This window comes from Apostichopus japonicus, chromosome 15 (genome assembly GCF_037975245.1).
Source record: "Apostichopus japonicus isolate 1M-3 chromosome 15, ASM3797524v1, whole genome shotgun sequence".
Classification (NCBI taxonomy): domain Eukaryota; kingdom Metazoa; phylum Echinodermata; class Holothuroidea; order Aspidochirotida; family Stichopodidae; genus Apostichopus; species Apostichopus japonicus.
In genome coordinates, this window is record NC_092575.1 from 21003265 (window position 1) to 21030379 (window position 27115).

The following is a 27115-nucleotide window of genomic DNA, read 5'->3' on the forward strand; positions in this document are numbered from 1 at the left end:
AATTCGCAGATTACATTGCAAAGGATTTGTCACAGGGGTACTTCTCGTAATGCATAAGGTTGGAATGTAATATACATTTTTACGTAGTAGAATGAGAACAGTATTTCAGAAAACATAAAAGAAAACATGTGTTCCTTATACGTCATCTGCCTTGCAAGCAGTTATTTTTCCATTTTTGTTTTGTTTTTTGTTTGTTTTTAAAGCCACTTACCGCACCCCTATCAACATAATGGTACTAACCTACAAATCTTCCTGGATTATTGTATAGGAGGTAAACAATTTCTGTATCAAGCACAACATATTTTAATATTTAAAGACATGTTAATTACATGCTATTATCGATTGTTTCTAATTTAATAGTACCAAGTACAATTTCAATGTTCATTTGATAATACTACTTCTACCTGTTGAATGTTGTTTTCTTGTAACATTGACAAACTATTCGCACCCTATGATGAGAAGTGACGGTCAAGCCGTTGCTGGTCAAAAGGTTTCTGTACCAACCAAGTCACCAGTTTAGTGTTCCTCGTTTCTGTATTTGGGACGAGTCTAACAGTAATAGTACTTGACGACATTGTGATCCGCGTTATCATGTATTTGTCATTGCCGACTTTGTAAACTAAAAGGTGTGCCCTCCCTAAAAACATCGTGCCCCCTCCCAAGTTCCCCCCCCCCACCCAAGGGCGATTTGTAGTGTTAAAAAAATCTCAAACAAAAACTTTATCTGCCTCAATTAAAAACATAAATATCGGACAGACTAAGCCCGAAAATTCTTGAACATAAAGTTAATTAAAGTTGCAAAATATAGCACCAGATTGCATCTAAGGAGTTAATTAATCAAACACCCCCTCCCCTTAAACCCTTCCCCCAGGACGACATTCACCAATAAACATTGTGTTCCTGTTATTAAGTGCTGTGCCCCCGGCCTGTGCCCCTTCATTGAAATGTCTGCCGATGCCACTGGTCCCCCTCACAAGTTTGCAAGGTCACGGTAAAATTAGCTCCATCGTTTTACCTCAATGGAAAAACCAAGAAAATGGGTGAACCTCAAACTAATTGTATTTTAGCCATTTAGTGGAATAAACACCATCAGGCTATTGGTGTAGGTCATATTAAAGCCGTATAAGGGAACATGCGAGATGTCGATATATCACCGTATTACCAGGATACCATTATATCCCGCCAAAAATACGTGTTTTTTTTTTTGGCCAAGTTACAGACAGCAGGACAAAAATGTGATCTTTGTCGAGTTACCTACTTATACGATAACTTGACATCTCGAGAAAACTTTGGTTTTTTTTTTTCTCAAGTTACCGACTTATGATACCAGTTCCACGAATACCACTAAAACTATTACAGTAAGCGCGCCATCCTCAAAACGGTCCTCACAGACTTCCGTTCAGTTTGTAGGTCGCAAACGTAAACTCAACGACTCCTCCAGTACGGCAAGCAGCCGTTCTATGGGTCAGGAGTTGAGAAAATATCGCCTTTTCTCGTGTTTTGAAGGCCTATTAATTTGTACAACCCAATGATTGGCACATCGGCATTTTCAGCTGGATGTCACACTACAATCGTTATGAATAATTCATAAGTCGGTTTCGAACGTATATCCGTCGATGAAACTGATAACTAATTTGCATACATTTTGCAATCGTTACTTTGTAAGTTACAAGTAAGAGGGAATTTTATATAATTTGGGATGCTCACAAGAGTTTGTATTACCAATTGCGTTTATTCTTGTAAAAAAGATTTCCTGTGATAGCTTAAAATAATGGGTGCAATAATCCCCGTTGAACTGCGTTTGAATAATTTGTCACGTATTATGGGTTTTGGTAATCATGCATGGCTATATGTAAGGTTTGTTATTTATTCCATTTAAAGAAATAAAGTGGATTTATTTCAACCCATCATATATGTGCTTTTATCGGACCAATTACCGTAAAGCTTAGAAATTAATATCCCGTTATGATCACAAGAGCTTTTTTTTTTTTTGTTTTTTTTTTGGCCTTCTTATTTTGAACGATGAGATGAGCTTATATAAAACACTGTGGTGTTACTTTCTTAGAAACGAACGACCAAGGCTGCTGTATATATGTCCATGGAGCTATACAACTATATATGTTAAAGTAAAAAAAGTATATATCCAATTAAAGATTAAACTCGTGTATTAACGTTGCGTCCATTTTGGTTGACTATTTGGTTAAAAATCCCATACTTTGTAAATATTTATTCCATGAATTATTGGATGACTTGTATGGTTACAAACGAAAAGCGTCTGTGACATAAACCAGTAGATTTTTAGAAAGGAGCTTTAACAAATATTTACACGTGGATTTGTTAATGCCGTCAGAGCTCAACCGTAACTTATAACTGTCCAAATGATATGATTATTTTTTTCCTTTCTACGACAACATTTAATATATATATATATATATATATATATATATATATATATATATATATATATATATATATATATATATATATATATATATATATATATATATATATATATATATATATATATATATATATATATCTATATATATATATATATATATATATATATATATATATATATATATATATATATATATATATATATATATATATATATATATATATATATTGTTTTGTTAATCTCCGAAGAGCATTATACGGAATATACGCTATGCAAAGCTTGGAAGACTCCTGAATTAAGACGAGTACGTACCTAATGTCGCATCATTGTCTCTGGATGAACTAACGGGGGAAGTTTCACACTTGGCATAAGAGCTGGAAACAAGTATAGGAAGCTTGTCACTAACATTGCATATTAAACTATATAGCTTACTAAAGTAGCAGTGCCAACTAAAGAAAGATGGTCTATTTAATGCATGGGTTGTACAGACTGCTATACCTGATGGACTCTGTACAATAAAGTGCAAGATATATACACATGCTACAGGTGTGATCATTAAGCCAGCATGAAACAATATAATCAGTGTTCCATGCACTACTATATACAATCTACATACATATTACTCCAACACATGGAAAGCATAGTATGACCTTATAATAGATAAACATGACTTTATAAGCTCTCCATTTTAATGAATGAGAAATCATTCTTTCAGACTGTCAAAGACGAGAGAATTTCATTATAGTCATATCTAGAGAATGGTACTGCATGCTATTGAACATTTAATGAACTACTTTACGTGTTTTTTTTTTGTCAACAGAGTGGTCATTGAGATAAATGAAAGAGCGCCATCTACTCGACGGTATTTGCGACTCAATAAACTGCGCTGTGCCCAGTGTCATATATTTTAATAAGAGGGTGCATTGGTAAAATAATTAAGAGGGTCACATAATTTCTCGAACAATCCGTGGTGTTTCTCCCAAATCCATCCCACAAAATAATGATTTCTTGACAAAGATACATTTCAAAAATGTTTAGTATTTCGAAAAAAATGTATTTCTGGGAACAATCAACTCCGCCAAAATATCCTTAATATTTTTTTAGAAAAAAAAAAAACAGCCTCTCTTAAATATATATACTACACCAAACTATATTCCCAGATGACAACTCAGTTTGGCTAAAATATATATTTCAACACAGCGGCTATTAGTGTAATGTGTGTAGGCCCTATATATGGAGGAGAGAGGGAATGAGGAAGGGAAGGGAAGGGAAGAGGAGAGGAGAGGATAATGTTTGGAGGAGGGAGGGGTGAGGAGAGAAAGGGGAAGGACGGCTCGACCTCTGCCTCTCTTTTCTTTTCATGTATTGTTGTTTTTAAATACGCGTCATGTACGAATTGTGTCAGGTAGTATAGTACTTTGCCCAATTTGAAGATTACCGAGGGTGATTTGCATACGACATTGACGTACATGGGAAGCTTATACCCAATAAATCGATCTGTAAATAAAATATGCATGAAACAGAGTGGATAAGCTTGACAACTAAAAAAAAAAAAAAAAAAAAAAAAAAAAATATATATATATATATATATATATATATATATACATATATATATATATATATATATATATATATATATATATATATATATATATATATATATATATATATATATATATATATATATATATATATATATATATATATATATATATATATATATATATATATATATATATATATATATATATATATGCATGAAACAGAGTGGATAAGCTTGACAACTTAAAAAAATATATATATAGTTAAAGGGCTTGACGATTTTAACCTTGTCGAATCTTCCTCAGAGGCTATAACTGAACGAAAAACAAACTAAGAACACATCAAGAGACACGGATGGACAGAAAAACAGTTAAAATATCATGGACAAAGGAGCAATGAATATAGAGTAAAACAATAGACACAACAAAGTATAATCAAGATGAAAGGAAAGAGTGATGAGAGGATTAAGGTCTGTGGAGATAAACTCAGACGGGTGTAACAATGGGATTAAGGGCCGTGTTAATAAACTCAGAAGGTATAACGATGGGACTAAGGGTCGTGGAGATAAGAAGGGTATAACAATGGGATTTAGGGCCGTGAAGATAAACTCAGAAGTGTATAACAACGGGATTTAGGGCCGTGGAGGTAATCTCAGAAGGGTATTACAGGGGGAGATAACTAGTAATTGAAGTAAAAGGCATGAAAGGGGATTAGGAAGGAAAACCTGAGACAGTGGATGGAGGAGATGAGTGAGGCTGGAGGTTGTTGGGGAGAAAGAAAAAGGAATTCTTTTTAGTTAGCCCTCTTTAGAAGACCTGTTAGGATCGAAACGTCAGGCCCTTTTTCATAATTACCTGTAAAGGTTTTTGCAGCAGATAAGTGGATTGCCAGCAGAGTTTTTGCAGCAGATAAGTAGTTTGCTAAAAGTGTTTTTGCAGCAAATAAGTGGTTTGCTAACAGTGCACTTTGCAGCAGATGAGTGTTTTGCTAGAAGAAGAAGAAGTAGAAACAAACACGTTAACCTGCCTTCTGCAAGTATAGGCTGTCTAAGATCACAGTCAGAAATATCCGGGTCGTATACATTGAATAATGTGTAAGTATAGTATGAAAGTGTGATTACTTTTTATCCATGCCAGGTCATGGCAAGATATATGTCACTACTAGTATATGATGAATGATAAACACATTCATATCAATGTTATCGTTAAATTTATCCTCTTAAATTCGTTAAAAACGATTTATTCTCACGTAAAGGTAATTGCACAAGTAATACGTAGTCCCTATTGGGTGCACCGTTAATCCTAATTTAGACTTTAAATTAAACACTTGTCACGGGAGTAATTGCACAAGTAATACGAAGTCCCTATTGGGTGCACCGTTAATCCTAATTGAGACTTTAAATTAAACACTTGTATTGGGAGCTATCCATTTCCCGTATGGCTGGGGAGAAAACATATACTTGGCCGCAGGGTATTGATTTCCATATAATAGACAAGTTGATAAACTGCAAGGGGAAGCATGGTAAGCTAGCTATAGCTGCTATAGCTTCGATTCATCTTACTTAGATATAATACCCTCTTTGCTCGAACGCACGCATACATTTTAGTACCGTATGTAACGTGACATAACATATATACTGTGTCCACATTGTCTATATTAAGTAAATACAGAATGTGTTCACAAAGGTTTATCACAAACACATGTTATACAATAACATTTTTTAATCTATTCCTACACCGTACCGCTACCCCTTCACCCCACCCCCACACACCTCCATTTCAAATACCGTCCTCGACGCACGTCGTATAGTTACGCCCGGCGAACCAGTATAACACGTCTGTGTTAAGGCCCTTGGCCAGGCTGGGCACGTACAGCGGTCGTTCTCCCCCCCCCCCCCCCTGCCTCCTGAATAATCAGGAGAAAATTAACCGTCAAACCATTATAAACCCTTTTAGCTGTGGGGGGGGGGGGGTTAAAAGTTATTCACTTGGATTCCTTCATTGCAGGTTTAAAATGTACTGGAATCCGTCGTTTTACCAACAATAGGCCTGGTTACTTGAAATTGTATTTTGATAGTTCACTCGCCCGTTTTTGGTTAAAGCTTTTTATTTAGATGTAATTGCATATTATGCAAATTTTCGTAATATACATAACGTCTTTGTTGTGGACGTTTTTCGCTCTTGGCAGAATGCCTCTTTTAAAGTCCCGGACAGAGAGTTCGGAAACCAAATTATTTGAAATAACTCCTGTATCAAAGTCAAAAGCCAAATAAAGGGGCGCTCATGGGTACAATTTTTAATCCTTAATTGTTATTCTCGTTACTAAACAATCGTCATTTCATGATTGCAATGTAATTTAAATAGTGTATAGTTGCCCGTAAGTTGTCGAACACTTAACGCAACTCAGTTCAATGAAAACAGCCGGGCCTCTCGATAATTCAGATTCAAAGTCAGTTGACATATCTCCTAATTGTGTGACTTAAATAAAACAATCTCTGGCCTCCAGGTAAATGTCACGTGCAGCCTCAGCTGTTGATGATTTATTCACTCGAGATATAAGAAAATAAATAAGTCAATATATATATATATATATATATATATATATATATATATATATATATATATATATATATATATATATATATATATATGATGAACAACCACATTCCCCACCCCCACTCCCACAAGAAAAGGAAACTGAAGTTCTGGACACAATTTTACGTTTGCCGCTTAAATCAATGACGAGCTAAAGAAACACTCGAATTTGGAACAATCTTCTCCTTTTTAATATTAATAAGTCAGAGCTCCAGTCACTTTCGTTTTGAACAAAAATTGGTAATATACTGTTTACTTAATTTCACTTTTGTTATTAAAGGTAATTTTGAACTATTTTTCAAGAAGTATTGGTCTACTCGGCTAGCCATGACCTAACCCAAGGCTAGTGCAAGGTATCTGGTATGTACGTGCTACTGAGCCCATGAAAACAGTCCAGAGCGATGGCCAGAAGTGATTTTATACCATCACGATGCAATACAAAATCAAGTGTGAATATTCTCTTAGGGTATCAAAGCAAGGTGTAACCGAAAAGGAGTGTTTTCTAACACATATAGCCTTCGTTTCCATGGAAATAAATTTATTCTTTTTCTTTGAATATGGTAGCGTGATTTATCAACCAAGGTTATCAAACTGCAATGTCGACCACAAATGTTAACTTTTTTATTTGTTTTTATTTAAATCCCAACGGCTAAGTATTTCTCTCATGATAACTCTTTTTTAAATCTTTTTTTCATATATTCTTTATATATTTAAAAAAAAAGACTGTTGTGGTCATCAAAACGAGCACAGTCGGTCACGTTATAATATTCACGTTGAACTAAACGTGTTTTGCTGAATTGTAATTATAATAACCGTATGTACGGCAAGGACTTCGCAGAATTTTAGGAATTACGTTCGAAATTAAAATCCCATAGAATCATTGCATGTGCTTGAAAAAAGCTGTAAGCCTACACTACAGCCTCATTTCGAATGACGTAGATCATAAAAAAAGATATAAAAAACAGTTAAACTGAATGTTTTCGTATATTAATTTAGCAGATTCGCAATTGGATAATTTGTCAAACTTGAAATTTGTCCCATGCAGCTGCAGACTTGAATTAATTGAGTACAATAGCGTTATTATGACAACAATTCGACACCCCCCACCCCTACCCGCCCTCTTTAGACATGAGTATATCGTGATTCGATGACCTAATATAGTACAGCATTATCTAAATTATAGATTTGTAGAGAGCAAGTATTTTAAGAGTACAATTCCACGAGGACGCGAGTTTACAGAATAACCTATACTATATATGCTACAACAAAAAAGAAGAGTACTGCTACTACGGAGGCTTGTAATGACAAGTTATTGCAACTCCTTATACTTACCGCACGGTCCCCATCACCTAATTTCACTGGCGTCCCTATATGTTAATGTGGTTTATTGTTCCACATCACACTCGCTGCCTATATACTTACTTGCATGGTCTATATCATGTTTCTACCGTTAACTTGCGATATACACTACAATTCTGCGTGCTATAATAACGACCACTTCTTGGTATTTCAATAGCACCTTTGAAGACCAGAAGGACCAGGGCTATCCCTTTGGACCATGGATATCCCTTTGGACCAGGGATATCCACTTGAACCCCATTAGTAATAGGCCGTTTACCCCGTGACAACGATTGGTCGGAAAACGTTTTGGCCTACACTAGTAGGTTCTGAATGACGAAATTATGTCACTATAGATCTTTGGTGCATTTAGCTCTTTCCCCCTTTAATTAACCACGAATGTCACTCTCCACCCCCTCTTCCACACGCCCTTCCGCACTATGACTTCCATTTATACTCGGGGTTAAATATTAAAACATCATTCAAGTTTTGATCGTAAAGTTTACCAAACCAATAAAATAGTATTATTCATCCTTATGGCACCCCTCCCAGATTTGTTGACCAAATGCAAAGCCGGGGAGGGGGGGGGGGGGGTGGGGGTAAGTCTTGAAATTTGCGTTGCCAAATATCCAAATGAAAAACCAATACAAATAGTCGAAAAAATAGTTTGTTATATATAGTAATATCAGGCTAAACTCATAAAAAAATATTTAAAAAAACGTTTTGCAGTGGCTATGTCGCTGTGAAAGCCTCGCTGATTTTTATTTGACAAATTTCCGAGAAATATATATATTTTTTTCAGTCCTCGAATTTATCGATATCATCATTTCAATAAGTTGTAAATTAAATTTTTATTCAACGCTGTACAGTTTTACATTTTCAATGTGATATAGAACACAGAGTATATAGTATCGCCATACACAATATATTGACCCTGTTTTGCATGCATTCATAAAGTGTCAAAACTCGTTTCTATAATTTATCTTTAATCCACCGCACCCCCTCTCCCCCTGATAACGTATTACGCTATACAAGTTGTTTATTATTATTATTATTATTATTATTATTATTATTATTATTATTATTATTATTATTATTATTATTATTATTATTATAGCTCACCAACACAAGCCAGGTTGCCATGAACCCAGTTAAAAATAAAATATAAAAAACTGTCCTACGGCTGATCCCCACTCACCACAACATACTGACAGTTAATCATGTTAAAAGGCTTCACGACCTTGTAATATAACTCCTGCGACCTAACCTACTATAATACACTGGTTACAAACTAGACAGGTGATTTTGACTGTCCCAGAAAGATGATTTATTTTTATCCATTCCAAGTAGACGAGAATATTTCTTCTCCTATATATATACAGATCTGTAAAAGGTTGAAAATTTCAGCTTATCATTCACTTGAATAGCTTCGTGATTTGACTTTTTGCAGAAGTTTCTCGATGACACTAACGGTCAAATTATCATTTCATCAGACAAACGATGCAAACATCGTTTGTCGAAAAGAAACAACATGACTTTTATATCATATATGGTACACTACTTCATGTCAACAATTCAGTTTTTACTTGAATTGTCAGATATTTCCGGATATTATATCATCATCATCCTTCAAATGGCATTTATTATCTTTCTGCCAAACCAATAGTACACGCACGCATCTTGGAACGTGGAGGCTGCTGCTTTTTATCTTTTCTTGTTTTTTTTCCCCGTTGAGGTCGATCATTTTTATATATTTATTTTTGGGGGTTATGTATTGTATTTTAAATACTAAGACCACTTAACGTTGAAGCTCATTAACTTGAATAGTCTCGATTCTTCTTGTTTTATTTTTAAAAAATTTAAAAAAAAAGGAAGAAAGAAGTAGATAATTTGAATAACAAAATGTTCTGGGTGACATTTTTATTATTATATTGATTGAATTAAACGGATATATATATATATATATATATATATATATATATATATATATATATATATATATATATATATGTTGATACTAGATGAGACTAGTGGAACACTAGTAGTTGATACTCGGAGTTTCACGCGTTATAGCGATCTTCAGACAACTCAGACAAGTTGTCTGAAGATCGCTATAACGCGTGAAACTCCGAGTAACAACTACTAGTGTTCCACTAGTCCACTAGTTCCACTAGTGTTCCACTAGTATCAACATATATTACGCTCTGTCCAATGGACATAGAGCACTCTGCGCCAAGATAGACGCCAACCTACTCTCTCTCTCTCTCTCTCTCTATATATATATATATATATACATAATCTCATATATGTATAAATATATATACATATATCTCATATTTACTAATTCAACCTAAGAGTCAAGGACGTCTTAAGCACAAAATTAAGCCTCTCAATTAACCAGGAACTTCGTGTACAGAATGAAGTCCTATTAATTGTACCTTTTAATCTGATTTCGTTTTGGAATTCATTGTTAAGTAGAATTGATAGCATTTATTTCCAATTAAGGATGATTTAAAGTCGAAATTGATATCGTATTTTCGTCTGATTTGTTATTAATTGTCTTACTTAGTGAATAAAACATCAGACTGGATTTATTATATAGCGAAGGTCTTTTAAGACTGTAAGTATATGCATTGCGGAATAGGTTTATATAGTTCAATAGTTCGTGGTCGCCAAATTATTTTTTGTCTATATTTATGGCTATAGGCTTTAACATTCATGTGTTGTGTTGTTGGTTAGTACAACTATTTACTTATTTTCACATCATTCAGTTTCAAACACAAATGAAATAGTCAGCATTTTAATATCAATGAATTATTCCAACAAAGGTGAGCGCTGTGAAAGTGGGACTGATACAATCACGAGTTATATACATATGCATGATGCATGGATGATGGATGGATGAATGATGAATGAATGAATGAATGAATGAATGAATGAATGAATGAATGGATGGATGGATGGATGGACGGATGTATAGGGTGTAATTTATTCTCGCAGCTTTAAATTACCTTCGACACGATGGAAATATCAACAGCAACAATACCTTAACAACAATAACAAAAACAACATAACAATAATTGTAACATTCACGTATCCCGTATAACTCACTCGAATTGCTGCTTTTATGCCTGGGGGTTCTTATTCTCTAGAAAAGTAGGACTGTTTTCAACATTAGCATTTTCTCTTTGTATTTCAAGATATTATCCTTCGATAAAATTGACGCCAAAACGAGGCTATTTAAAGCCCCAAACTGTCACCGACATGCAAATATCAAAAGGTTAAGGATTAAGGGTATTCGGCTCTTTGGAGTGTGAGCTGGTGTTAGTCTCCGCCTGTGGGTTCCCCCTAATTGACCCCAGGCCCTGAGGCTGTATGATGTGGGGAAAGTTGCCCGATCAGGCTCCCACGAGCTTCTTTAAATGGAGCGATAATTTCATGATAACCTTGGGATGGCATTTGAACTGAATTACAAGTCCTTCATATCAAGCCCGAGTGAAACTATCGTCTCCTGTAACCAAATTAGTTCACTGGACTGTATTAAACTTAAATAAATCGCTACAGATGGGTGAAACAAAGTTCACATCAAACAAGTAGTAGTTGAGATTTGTTGGGTCTCTTAAAGAAATGTTTAAGATCATCAGCCAGGAAGCATCATTTAAGAGAATTCAAGCAAATCCAAGTGGTTTTCATGTATCGATTTTTTTTTTAAGAAGATGGTGAATGCCTTTCCTTTTATCGTCTTCTTTTCCCTCATTAAACCTTTCAGCAAAATTGACAATTTATTTTACAGAAAATGAATAATTACGTTACATTTGCCCTTTATAAATCTAAAAATTAATAATAATTAAAACAAATCAGTGCTTCATTGAGATTAAGAACAAGATATATAGGACGCAATGCTGTGTGACGTCGGAGAAATTTTTTTTTTAAGCCAAATGTCATTTTTGTTATATCAATGGAATATTTTGGGTTATCTTCGAAACTAAAGTAGTCGCTTTAAGAAGACTGTTGTCGGAACGGAAATATCATTTTAGCTTTAGACTTGGAGTGGTTCATATGAGCAAAACCCTACCGCATGATCTCTGGCGAAAGCCAAAAAAAGTAGAAAAAGTTACCCCATGCAGCTTGATCAAATAGTATCCTCTTCACTAAATATATGGTGCGCCTCTGTTTGGTAAATTAACAAATGTACTCTCTTTCTATTTTGATAATTAAACAATTTGCTTGTAATAAAATATGCCATTCTGTTGAAAACAAAGAGAAAATATAAAGTCAACAAAAAAAGCCCTTTGCTAAAAAAAAACTTGACATTCAACATTGTATAGTTTTCCCATTCAAATCAATTTCATATATTTCCCACTTTATACCCCGGACGTTTGTGTACCCCCCCCTCCACCCCACCACCACCCTCCTTATCATATTGAAACCTCTTCGGCCATGGTCTCCCTGCTTAATCACATATGACAGGGAAGTAAACTTTATACGGATCTTAAACGGATCGCTTATTTACTGATCACTTAATAACGTCCAGGAAATCTTTCAACAGTTGTTTTCATCCTATTTTTTCACTCATAAAACACATGGCAAGTTAGAGACATATACCACGGATGTTGACCGAGATAATTTCTCCCTAAATACGAGATTTAGATCATGTTGAATTTATTCGGCCTAATTGCATTCATTTGAATATCATTACGAAAAACAGGAAAGAGAGAGAGAGAAGTCATGTCGTACGCATTAACATTTTACATTAAGCTTCTAAGTAGCGAAGTGGGTCGGTTAAAGCACACACACACACACACACACACACACACACACACACACACACACACATATATATATATATATATATATATATATATATATATATATATATATATATATATATTTATATATATATATATATAACTATGGATCCTACCTTAGGTCGACAGTTACATTGACTTACACACTAAATTTAATCTAACCCTAACCCTTTTTTCTAACCCTAACCCTGAACCCTAACCCTGAATATATATATATATATATATATATATATATATATATATATATATATATATATATATATATATATATATATAGTTATTTATTGGTTTTGTTTTCAGTTCTGTTCATCACAATCTGAATGATTTAACGAATGAATAATTAAAAAAATAGTTAAAAACATGTATATGCCATGTGTTTTATGTGTTCGCAATACTCATGCCCTGTAACTGTGGGGGCGTAATAATCATATGTCCTGTAACTGTGGGGCGCAATACTCATGTCCTGTAACTGTGGGGGCGTAATAATCATGTCCTGTAACTTTTTGAAGTTCCTGTACACAAGATGGGGGATGAGATGGGTGGGACACACTAGTCTGTACATGTTGGGTAGGGGGGGGGTGGAGCACAATCACATGTGACCTAGCCTGGCTACGTGGCCTGCACAGAAATTACCCTTAGCAACTACGAAAACAAGAAACAAACTAAATTGTCTTCGTGAAAGTGATTTAATATGCAGATGGAATTATGTATAGGCAGTTCGCCTGTGATGCTACACTATTATTTATATTAGTGACAAGGTCAGTTCTCTGTTATCAGATTAACTAGATTACGATATAGACCTGACTTTTTGACCTGTTTGACGCATTCATTATTCCGTACTGAGTACGTAACACTTGTAATCGGTTAGCTCGATGTTGCTAATTTGATCTAGTTATAAAGAATTACCTTTAACTCTAGCTATATTATTAAACTGTTTTCTCGTCCTCATTCTATACCAGGGGGTTATAAATAGGCGAGAGAAGTAATTATAATAATAATAAAATTAAAGAAAAAAAAAATCGGTCAACAATGTTGCTCTTATCGGGTATGCGGGTCCGCCAAGGCCTTAGGCTTCTATAAAGGTATGCTGTAATGACCCCAAATATGCTCGATATTCAAATATGGTCACATGTCGTCAAAATTCTTGAACTGTTTTTATTACAATCTTCGGGGAATTGTCCTCACTTAGACATCCAGTCTTCTTATGTGTTCCTTACAAATGTCCGAGAACAATTTGGAGAGTAAAGACCTCCAGGAAAATACTTTTTGAAAACTTCTAGCAATTATAGCGTGCTATAACGTTTGGGGGCCTATACTGACTACATTTAAGCAGCCTACCGCACTGACCCTATAGCACTACCCAGGTTATTATGTACATTGTTAGATTCTCTCAAAGTTAGATTTGCTCCAGGCCAATCTATCTGTCTGAACCTCACGTATAGAAACCCCTGTTTGATAACTCCTGGAGCAATACGATGTAAATCAGTCTATATAGGGACATACGTGTACTAGTTTCACGATGTTATTATATCCTCTGTATTAATTTCCATTTCTCTGTTGGATATACATAGTTATATTAACGTTCATGGATAACATACGGCTACTCTTACAGCCTTTACTGTTTAATTACAAAATGTTATTACGTGCATAATTATAGTACTTCCTGTATAGGGGGATTCGAACTAATGACCTCGTGAGCTTGATCACAAGCCCAACCCACGTGGCTGAATACAGTTCCCTATAGCAACCTAATGGAGGTAAAATCTCCAATTCTAGCAGATCTGATACCGTATATATTTGGTCTCGTGCACCTCATATCGGTAAACAATATCCTCATCAACTTCAGCTAAAAGGAAAAACAAATCCAAATATCATATGATAAACATATTTTTAGGGGAAAAAAGAAATGTATGGCTATAACGGGATTCGAACCAGTGACTTGTGGATTTCAAGCCAATGCACTAGCTATACCAACTACGCTTTCTGCGCAGCCCTTAGTTGCCATTTATTTTCTAGGGGCGCCAGTCAGAAGCCACAGATACTTGCATAAAGTGTTACCATAGGGACCATATCCATGCAGTACCATTCGATACAACCCAGACATTTGAGTTTAAAAGTGTAGAAGTTAATACTTTTTAAATTTAATGCAAATCTTATAGTTTTGTTTGCTATTGACCGATTTTAGAATAAGTCTTGCATCCGCTCGGCCTTAATTGTTCTATTTACGTGGTTTAAGTCGGATATGTAATAACGGTTAATTATTTGTATTGCTACAGCAGAATATTTTAGTGAAATATTTGTAACATTAAAAGATCAAACCAATCCTTAAAATTTTATCTCGTTTAAATCGTTCTAAGTCTTGTTAAAACCCGCATTTTCAAGGAAATGTCCTTGGATGAAATATTTTATTCATATTTGATAGAATTTCTCCATTACGAAAGGCTTAGTACATTTACTATTGTATGCTATCATTACTATAATCTTAGAGTCTGGTAAAGATTAAGACGTTTAGGAACTGCCGCCATAGGCCTATATCTTTATTAAACACTAACTACGAAATATTTGAAAAAAAAGTCCTCGCCAACAGAATTAAGCATATTCTCTTCACACTATTATTAGCGCAATACAGAACAGTGTTTTGTTTTTGTTTCTTCTAAAGGAAAATCGGTTTATTGTTGAAAACATTCCTTTTGTATTACATTTGATAGACTATTGCTCTAAATTCAAGAAAAGTGTTCTCCTTTTTCTGGTAGTTTTGAAAAAGCTTTCGATATGACTGAGTGGAATTTTATCGTGAATGTTTTTTTCTTTCAGTTTTGTAAACTGAAATGAAAGATATTTCACACTTACGCCTATGTAAATAGGAAAAAAAGCTGCCTCCGTTTCTTTACTTGTCGAATACCTCTAGCATGTTAAAGGAACAATGGTTAAATCAGCCGCCATTTATAGACATTTGAGGTAGTGAAAGGATAGTAATAGGCAGCATATCCATTAACGTTAAAATAGAGTTGTGATTCAAAAGAAACGGACATGGAGGAGTAAAGGAATAAATAAAGAAAAAAAAAAACGATCAAACCTAATGGATAACAAAAATGTGTCCGTCAGACAAAACACCCAATCTCTCCATATTGGTAATATAAGAATCCAGCCAAACGGGCAAAACAGAATATCTTAAAGAATCTTCCATCAAATAATGGCTTACTGTGCATTGTGGTTAGGCCTTAAGAGCCAATTTTCAAAGCGAGTGTTTGCAGTCCAACAGAAAGCAGTTAACTTAAAAATCGAATAGATAGTTTTGAGGTTACTGAACAATATAAATTGTCTTTGACCTCTGCCTTCGTTCTTCTTTTAATTCCAGATAAATGAGAAATATTCCACTTCAAGTGTTACTTTAAGCGAATGTTTAGCTATAATTCATATCTCCAATGATTTTTTTTTATAGCTAAATATATACCATTTTATTGGCTTCCCAAATGTAATGTATATAGCCATGCATATGTCTTTTTCCCGTGTCTCCCAAATGTACCCTATCACCACATACATATATATGTAAAGATGTCATGTATTGCATATTAAATTCCAGAGGTATGAAGAAGAATTCCACAAGGAATTGAAATCATTAAGATGTTGTGTACTCAAAGTGTATACCTTCACAAATAACCACACCAGACCTGGTGAACCATTATGACATTGATACAATGTAGCTCTATGGCGGAATTTAGTTCCACCACATACCAACGGTTTGATGTCTCCCAATTGTACCATTGATGTTATAAGGTATACACATAGAAAAACATTGTGCGGCACTATAACATTTGCGTAACAGTAAAACTATATAATTATAGTTTATTCATCATAAGGTCCTGCAATATACAAATAAAATTTTAATCATTGCATCATAATGAGTGATAATTTTTTATTGTTCAGGCATATTTGTTCCTATTTGCATACCTACTACATACCATCATAATAAGTTTGGTCTATACGTAACTTATGTACAACCGGCAAAACTTTAACACCAAGATAAGCAATTGGTTGTATTAATTTCCAGCCGACTACAGAAAAAAGTTCCAATTGGCATTCAGTCTTTCCGAGCATTATTTACATTTATTCACTTATTGGTTATGCCCATACTATGGCTATTCCTGATCCCACTATATTGTAACCTTTTAAGGGGGCATACGAATATATGAATCTTATGGAATCTGATAAAACAACCAATGAAATCACATATATGTTAGAAAATATAAAAGTAGTTATATGCAAGTCATTCCGAGAGGGAATTCTCAACCTTCCAATGAAAAACCAAGATGCTTCTAACTTCAAGAAGATAGCAATAAATAAAGCACACAGTTCAGTATAAGTGGAAAAGGCTTAAGATAAATATAGGCATTAGCTAACTCTTAATTCTTCAGGGATTGGGAATGATTCCCATTACAATCATGTGCAGCAGCAATGATAGGTCACTGGAACAACTTTTTAGTTTTTAGCAGAGAGCCCACAAATTTCTGTATTTATGATTACATTTGTGTTTGTATGAAAAAGTCAGCTATTGTGGCAAGACATTGGGAAATGATCAATTGTAGTTTTCATATATTCTTTATTTTGGTCATTCTGAGGTTTTTTTTATAGGCCATTCATTTTTATTATTCTGTTTTATTCCTTTGAAGACGAAAGTTTATTTAACTTTCGTTTTAATTTGATGGTAATATTCATATTTCCATTCATCACATGTAAGGTAGGGTCGTAATAATGGGTCTGACAAAGCTTTTCATCTTTGAAGCTTCCTGGTCCATGCATTAAAGCACCATTATGCATTTGACATTTAAACCAACGTCAGGAAACCAATTCATCTTTCACATGGTGATTGGTAGCCAGCAATCACACTATCAAATTGATGTACTCCTTTACAAAAACTAAACAAAATGTACTTGTTTTATTTGTTAAAAGTTAAATTGACCTTTAAACTGGCCATATGTTCCAGAATGCTGGACTAATTACCACCACCTGGTCCTGTTGACCATTGGTGATAGGTAGCCTGCAATCACATCGTTACATTACCATCAAGATGACATCAGAGTTTTGCAAGCTGTGGTTTATTCCTCAAGGGATCTGTTCCATCTTTCATTCTCTGATTGGGTATACATGATAATTGTCATGCAGGATGATCTGGGTGTTGAGATTGTTTCTCCTAGAATGCAAGGTTTAGGTATATATGTGCCTTAGGGTAAAATTGTGCACTCCCAGATTTCTTTCAAACTTCATTTTTAATCTAAAACATGAAATTCTTGCTACAGTATATGCAATTGTCCCTTGTATGATGCATGTATCAAATGTCTCCTTTACTCTCTTTCACTTATGGAAAATACACAGCGTGTGTTGAGAAATCTTAGTCTTATAACGTGGTTATTGTTACCCAGAATATTGTGTTGGTTATCAATGATTTGACTAACACTAACAGCGTTTTTGATTGAAGATTACTTTCATTCTTCTTATACTTGTTCTTCTTGTTTCACGCCAAAAATATACTCAGATAAACAGAATAAATCACACATATCTTTTCTCTTTATTTGGGTGTTTTTACTCCTCTTCAAAACTCATTTTTGCAAACTTATGAATACAAAAACAAAAAGCGTGTAAAATTTGGGATAAATGCATAACCGAAAGATGTGAGTAAATGAACACAAAAGTTTTGCAAATCATGGCCTCAACTTCAGAAACTATACCATTTCAATTCCTTAATATGCATGTTTGTTTTTCGAGTTGATGAGTTGTTAGTCTTGTATAGAAAAAAAAATGAAGAATTAAATTGGTTTTCTTCTGACGGAAAAGATGTTAAAACGTGCGAAGTTCATCGTCAGATTTTTGTCTTTTACGCTGCGGGCGGGGAGTGACTTAACAATTCTTAAACTATACTCTCTCATCTTGTGATATTTATCACAACTATAAATCTTATTTTAAAAGTTAATTTCGGCAAAAAAGAATTATGTTTAATGTCTGGAAAGAGAAGAATAAACCGCTTCTAGCATCGCGTCATTAATAACGCAGATAAATAAGGAAAAATAACAGAAAAAAAAACGTGACAATTGTGCTAAAAAAAGAAGGCCTGTTGTAAAGCTTTATCGGCTTTTAGCTTGATTATAATTCATGCTCTCTTTCAGTCAAGGTGACAAACTATGACAGCAATTTGTTTGAAGATATAAATATTTTCTAAGTCAACAAGGTTTTTCTATACCCCGAGATTGTGTTACAATCGACAAGTTAGTTTTGGTTTAGCAAGAGGAATTGCGTGAATCTTTGAACAATCTCACTTTATTTCGTTTCTCCATGAATCATTTACAAAGTGATAAGGGCTTTGCGTATAAAAGTAAAACGTGTTGATATATTTTGCTATTCACCGGTGGGAACTTAAAGCCAATTTTTCAGCTGTAGGGCAATTTGATTAAAGTTGTCAAATATATTGGGCAATTCTCTCTTTTGCTTCACGGGACAAGTACTTTAACTAGATTAGTTTCAATGAATATTTAAGTAAGTGCATATACCGGAGGAGTACCCTCTACCACAGGACATTTCAGCTTGCCGTGATGTAATATTCTGATTTGTTTTATGCATATCCTTTTAATTTTCCGTTTTTTCGGGAGGCATATAAATATATATATATATATATATATATATATATATATATATCACATAATATACTTAACTAAACTATCATCATACTGCTACTCGGAGTTTCACGTGTGCGGCTCCGATGATCGGTGCGCGAGCCGCACACGTGAAACTCCGAGTAGCAGTATGATGATAGTTTAGTTAAGTATATTATGTGACATTCTAGCTCTGCCTTGGCATAGAGCACTCTTTGTGAATATTGACCAACATTCTATGTGATATATATATATATATATATATATATATATATATATATATATATATATATATATATATATATATATATATATATATATACATATATATATCTATATATATATATATATATATATTTTTTTTTTTTTTTTTTTTTTTTTTTTTTTTTTTGGTGGGGGGAAGTAATAATAAGAGAAATTATGGAGAGGCGGAAGTGGGGGTGGAAGGCTGCCCCTGTCCTGGGCTGGAGAACTTTTAAGAGAAGGAGCATTCCCAGACGAATTTAAGGCAGGAAAACCCTGGAATTCCCTGGAATATAAGCCAGGAAAAGCCTGGATTTAACCCAGGGAAATCCAGGGAAATTCCTGGGTTTGAAAATGGTAATTCGGACAGGAAAAGCCCGGTAAAGCCTGGTTTATATAACTCATTTAGAGCCAGGTAAAGGCCGGACAAGTCTGGATGGTTAACCCAGGTTTACCCCGGAAAAGCCAGGTCTCTATTGTGTGAGTGAAGAGCCAGGTAAAGGCCGGACAAGCCTGGATGGTTAACCCAGGTTTACCCCGGAAAAGCCAGGTCTCTAGTGTGTGAGTGAAGAGCCAGGAAAAACCAGGAAAAGCCTGGTATGCACACCCAGGATTACCCAGGAAAAGCCAGGTCCCTGTTTATATCAGTGAGGAGCCAGGAAAAGCCAGGTATACATACCCAGGATTACCCCGGAAAAGCCAGGTGTCCATGATTACCCTATATAAATTACCTTGCTGGCTAGTTGGCAGTTACTTTTAGCTTATAGGAGGTTTAAGTGTGTTTGTGGTATAGGAAATTTTCATTACTTAAAATCATGAATTATATGTAAGGGTGTTAGCCACTGAAAATAAATGTTTGTTCTTGATCAGAGAACTCTGGGTTTGGTGTGATGACCAAACACAGAACAAGACACATAAAAATGGAACGTGTGCCAGACTGTCTGGTGAATATCACTCCTTCCATAAAATAATAAGGACTACATGTAACTTGATTTTGTAAATTAAGGTTTAAAACAAACTATCCAGCATTTAAAACTATATTTCTCCTCTTTTACAACTGTCTTGCTCCAATACTCATGGCCAACTGCCTAACTTCCTATACCCTCACAAAACTCCTTTGTTCCTATAATATATATGCACAGACCCCTTTTCCTGTGAGAGCTAATTTCCAGGAAGAACAACTTCCACGACATCAGTATAGTTGAACAGAATAAATTGTATGATAAATGTCCAATCCCAACAAAATAGTATCCTTTAATTAATAAGCAATAGTGTCCCAGGGTATCCTTGCAGTAAAATAATGTCAGTTAAACAAATGGTGTCCCAGAATATCCTTTATGGTAAAATAATATCCTCTAAGTAAATAATATCCTTTATAGTAAATAATGTCCTTTATAGTAAAATGCGTGCCAGACTGTCAGGTGAATATCACTCCTTCCATAAAATAATAAGGACTACAGTAACTTGATTTTGTAAATTAAGGTTTAAAACAAACTATCCAGCATTAAAACTATATTTCTCCTCTTTTGCAACTGTCTTACTCCAATACTCATGGCCAACTGCCTAACTTCCTATACCCTCACAAAACTCTTTTGTCCCTATAATATATATACACAGACCCCTTTTCCTGTGAGAGCTACTTTCCAGGAAGAACAAAGATAGTTGCTTAGCAACCCAGAAGAGAGAAATCTTAATCCCCCCGACCACAAAACAACTTACAAATATACTGTACAAATGTATAGCCCTCTGTACAGTGAGCACTGAACTAATAAACAAGTAGAACTATGGTACAAAAGAAAACTTTATGTAAGAGCTGACCATCTTACAACTAGCTAATACTGGGTAAAAGGCAAGCTTGGCTTTTCCTGCCTAGCCAGGACAGCATTCCACTCTCGTTTCCTGCCTATTGTGGACTTGTGAGGCTGGGTGAAGCCAGGAAAAAGGCTGGACTTTCAAAATCCTGGCTTTTCCTGCCTAGCCAGGACAGCATTGCCCTCGCTTTTCCTGCCTAGTGTGGACTTGTTAGGCTGGGTGAAGCCAGGAAAAGGCTGGACTTTCAAAGTCCTGGCTTTTCCTGCCTAGCCAGGACAGCATTGCCCTCGCTTTTCCTGCCTAGTGTGGACTTATTAGGCTGGGTGAAGCCAGGAAAAGGCTGGACTTTCAAAGTCCTGGCTTTTCCTGGCTACCTGAGGCAGGAATAAAGCTTGGATATCCAGGGAAAACCGGGGTTTTCTTGACTCTTGCTTAAAAGCCAGGAATTATTTTCGTCTGGGTTCAGAACCCTCCTGGCTGTGCTGTATAGCTCACAAGCACTCTCGCCACCGGGTTCCTAGTTTTCTACAGGGCTTAGGGGCCACCAGCCCACTATCCCCCTCTGCTAAGGCCGAGGCCTTCTTTCACGGGTTAAACTTAAGGATATCCAGGGTACCTATGTTTCTGTTTGATTTAAGCTTAGAGTAGGTAGTAGATATTATATAATCAAGGAGTAGATTTTTTATTACAGGGTCATGTATTAAGTTATTTTTGAGATGTTTTGTGTTAAAGTTTTTGATAGTAATATTACTGCTTATTTCATAAAGTTGTTTATTGGAAGTAAACCTTGGTGTTTTGAGGCACATACGGTAGGCAGAGTTATGAATGCTATTTAATTTATTAAAGTTCGGAGAGCTAATAAAGGCGAAAGTATCATAAAAATAAAATAGGTTTGATTTTGGAATGATAGATTTTGAGGAGAGTTTCGGCTCTTAATATGTTTGTATTACTTAATGTTCTTTAGTCTTAATGGTTCTCCATGCTATCCACGTAACTTTATTTATACTAGCAGATATACCCGTATATAAAATATGCCAATATACTGTGGTTGTATAGTTATGGCTGTTATGGCTGTAACTATGGCTGCTCTTTGTGAAATTATACCGATTGAAAGGTGAAGAGGCATTATTAGATAGAATTAGGGGCAGTGCCTGTGGCAGGGAGGCGGTGAAATATTGGTCAATTTTTTGACCAATATTTCATGACCAATATTTCATGACCAATATTACATGACATTACATCTTTGTCATGTAATGACAAAGATGTCATTACATCCTTCAGACAATGTAACAAATGAGAACATATACCTACATTCACTGCAACTAAGTCTGCACCCTTCAGGTAATGTAACAGATGAAATTTGGTACCTGTCAAGCTAAATACAGTAGTCAGTAACATGTTGTCTCTTTACTGTGGCTATCACTAAGCATCCACTGTTCATAGCTTACTGTGTATACCATTGAAAACTACAAAGCTTTTTATGCAAGATTTTTCAGTAGAACACTTAACCCCAGTAGGCTATTTACAGTACTGTCCTTCTTGAAAAGTCATATGGTTATGGCTAAAAATGGTCACGGTCACACTGAATTCCTGAATTCCAGAATAGCTAAGGATAGTTTGTGTACAGTGACGTCACTGTCACGCCGAATCCGAGAATAGCATAATTCGCTCAGTGTTTGAGGCACATGTTCACTTAAATGCAAATAACGTTAGACCTAGGCTAAGAATAGTCACACGAACATCACCATGTTACACACGAACATCAACAGGTGTAACATTAGGCCAAGGCTAGGCCTATGTCAAGTTAGGATAGTCAACCAACGAGGTAAATGAATCTGGAGAAACTATCACACAGTAAATACGGGCGTACGCGCGTACCATGTATGGAGGGTCATGTGATGTGTTCCAGGGTGGTACTAATATACTACTCTCCCTATTACGCATGATTATTTCACCCAACTAGTACGTAAATGTGTTTGCGTGCTTAGAGCAGCAGACGACACCCGTTACCTAGCAATAACCGTGCCTGTAGCCTAACGTGATAGCTATATTCCCGTCGAGCAGCATTAGGCTCTGTTCCATGGAGAATTCCGTGGTTGCACTGAACTAAACATTTCCCATTTCTACATTAACTTATAGCGTGTATTAAAACGTTAGGCCATATGAGACAAAGCGTGCCCTAGAGCTGTATTAATAAGTAAGATTATGTAGAAAGCCTGCCTTCATTCAAGAGAATAAGGTTGAACGTTAGCATATTAGCACTATTTCGTAGGCCTGAAGTACCAGTACCTTCTTATGCCGTTATTTCCCATGTCCGAACCGACCAATCTTTCACGAAGTCACTAACACTGTTCTCGAACTGCTACAGAGAAATATCAGTATAGTACCACCCTGGAACACATCACATGACCCTCCATACATGGTACGCGCGCACCCAATTGACATGAATCCTCCAGATTCATTTACCTCGTTGTAGTCAACCTGCAGTGCTACCAAGCGTACGAACAGCACCAGGTCTACTGAATTCGAGAATAGAATAATTTGCTCACTGTTTGAGGCACATTACTTGAATGCAAACTGAAGGCCGATCACACAACTCACCAATCGTAGTCACACGAACATCACCACGTTACACACGAACAGCACCAGGTGTAAACATTAGGCCAAGGCTATGCCAAGTTCGGATATACTATATAGCCTACCGTACCGTGCGTACATGAACAGCGACAAGTGTAACAGTGTAACCTTTAAGCTAGGCTAAGGATAGTGTGTGTATGGTGACGTCCCGGTCACACCGAATCCGAGAATAACATAATTCGCTCACTGTTTGAGGCACATGTTCACTTGCAAATTGAAGGGCCGATCACACAACTCACCAATCACTTACTAATTGTCCCGCTAATACCGTGGCGTGTAGGCCTACATCTGCCTTGGCGTGTAGGCCTACATCTACAAACTGTACAACTTCGTTTCATTTAAACAACTTTTATACCGCAGCGCTACGTCGACGAAGGAGCACAAATATCACCTAAAACACAAAGCTCACGATACGAAAAACAATCTGTAATGGATATTTCAAGATGATTTATTCTTAAGTTACCAAAACGCGACAATTATACCAAAACTAAGCCCCCTTAGGACAATAAGAAAAACAAATTATGTCTTTTCCGAAAATTGTAGTCTAATCGAGCAGCAGACGACGGAGAAAAGTGATTTCAAACAATTATAAGCTTAGCCAAATTATAGTAAGGATGAGCTTTATATTTTAGATCTTTATCAATTGTTACGCCTAGGAAAATAACTTCTTTGCTAATTAGTTATTGTATGATTAAGAGCTTGATTGTCTTGGTTTTATTTTGTTTCTACTAAACGGGTATTCGAATATTATGAATTTACTCTTGATTTGGGATTATTTTATTCGCCACTGGTAACACCACTCATCTTTTATATAAATTGAGTTTTGTAGATGCATTTGTGAGTGTTTTACATGTGTTCCACATGGCTATATCGTCGGAGAACTGGTTAATTTTTGAAGTACCAACTTTATTGGTGGGTAGGTCGTTTACATATAAAGAGTATAGTGGAGGACTTAGTACTGAGCCTTGGGGAGTGCCAGCTTCTAGAATGAAAGGATCGGAATGGATTGAATTGTACTTAATTTGCATAAACCGGTGGCATAAGTCTGGTGATATTTACTGGGAGGTTGAATTTGAATCATTTGTATTTGAGACCATTATGCCAGGTTTAATCGAATGCCTTTTGTGCATCAAGGAAGACTGCTGTTATGTTGAGTTTACTTTTAAATCCTATTTTAATTCCTTCAGTTAATCTAGCAATGCATGGTTTATTGTAGATGGATTTGTCCTGAAACCGGATTGAGAGGGCCTAAAGAGGTTATTGCTTTCTAGGTGGGTTCTTTTTCTGTTATCCATTATTTTTTTCCTCTTGCTGAAAGTAGGCTTAAAGGTCAGTAGTTTTCTGGGTTAGTTCGGGTTTTGTTTGGTTTAACTAAAAGTATTGTAAGCGCATGTTTCATGCATGGCTTTGGAAAATAACCCGTTTTGAGTGTCTCGTTAAAGAGATGTAGAGTTAGCTTTATAAAGTTATCTGGGCAGTTTTTTTTTTAGCATTATGTACATTACCCCATCTTTCCCAGGAGAGGAAAAATTTTTGATTTATTTATTGCCCTTTTCCATTCGTTATGGTTAATTGGTTTTGGTCATCTAAAGTACCATTGAGGGATAGGAGAAGATTACTGGCATTTTTCTGAACACATTTGTCTATTTCTTCTTTAAAAAGGTTATTGGAATTAGGGTCAGTCGGGACAGTAAAGATATTTTTAAAGGTAGTTTAAAGGAGTTTAATTTGGTCTTTGGGGTTTTGAATTGTGTTCCCCTTTTTATCAATTAAATAATTAGTGCTGGTTCTTAGGTTTGGGTTTTCTGTTAGTTTTAAAGATGGCTTTAATTTGTTTCCAAAACTTAATGGGGTCTTTTTCTTTTGGAATGTTAGTATACTCTTTTTCATTGCGTAATCTCCTTTTTATGACTAACGCATGGTTGCTATGGGGGAATGCAGTGAGAGGAGGTGAGATATGGACTAGTTGATTTTGTGACTAGGGGTGTTTAAACATATGAAAATAGATAGCATCGTTTGAAAACTGTACGATATCTCCCCCCCCCCCACCACCCCTCGCCTGCACGATACACCCCTGCCCCACCCACATTTAAAAGGCAGACAACTAAAAGAGTTTTCGTATCGTCTTGGGAGAGATCATAAAGATATAATGTCATATAAGAACAAGTTAATGGTTAGGTTTTTTTTGTCCTTAAAATGCGACATGCACAGTATATTTCCGAGGTTTGTCTCGTTTTTGTCTGTTTCTTTTTCAACCTCGTTTTTTCAATTGATTTCAAGGAAGTCTATTTGTTAATCAAATGACCGTTACTTAAGATGTCCGGTCAGAATAATATCGTAGATTTTTGGTAACACCCTATTAGGGCGCTGTGACACCTTCCTACCAGAGCAATATACGGCTCTGCTTCCTACTATAGGGTCTCTATTTTCTGCAAAGCCAAGAGTTATCAAACACTGGATTAGAGATAATATACATCAAGGGCGTAGGAACCGGGGGGCTGGGGGGCGCCAGCCCCCCAGTGAAAAATGTGGAGGGGCGGAAGTATCATTCCGCCCCCCCCCGCTTCGCAAGTCAGAAAACCCCTTTTTCATTTCCAAATGAGAAAAAAAAATCTCATTTGGAGCACCAAATTGCATCTAAGGCCAGGTGAAAATACAAAATTAAGTTTACAAAATGGAGTGGGTGTTGAAGTGTGCCATATTGCACCAAATTGCATCTGAGGCCACCTGGAAATGCAAAAATTCCAAAGGGGAGGGGGACACCCCCTCCCCTTAGACCCCTCCCCCAGGCCGGCCATCAGTCTTCAGCCCCCCACTCAAAAGTACCTTCCTACGCCACTGATATACATGCAGACTCCACCAAGAATTCGATTCTGAATAATCTCGTGGATCGGACTTCTCGCTGCTATATCCAGGGGCCTCGAGAGCCAAGCCGGTTACCAGGGACAATTATGTCCCCTTTTTGCACTGTTCTTATTATGGAAATATTATTTATGTTTTATATATACCCGAGCCTTATAGCTGACTTCAGGCCCCAAGGCTGTAGCAGCCCTCTGACACCCCATCATCCGTTAATGTTTGGCTGTATCTGTCATT

At 35.8% G+C, this 27115-nt stretch overlaps 1 long non-coding RNA gene across 1 annotated transcript; it reads right to left on the minus strand.

Annotated features, from left to right (window-relative positions):
* Positions 1-2711: 2711 nt before the first annotated feature.
* On the minus strand, positions 2712-24638 carry LOC139980970 (uncharacterized). The gene is made up of 3 exons (XR_011797751.1): positions 23984-24638; positions 4798-4930; positions 2712-2775 (listed from the first exon to the last, which is right to left on the minus strand). It is a non-coding gene; the product is annotated as an uncharacterized lncRNA (long non-coding RNA).
* Positions 24639-27115: the final 2477 nt, after the last annotated feature.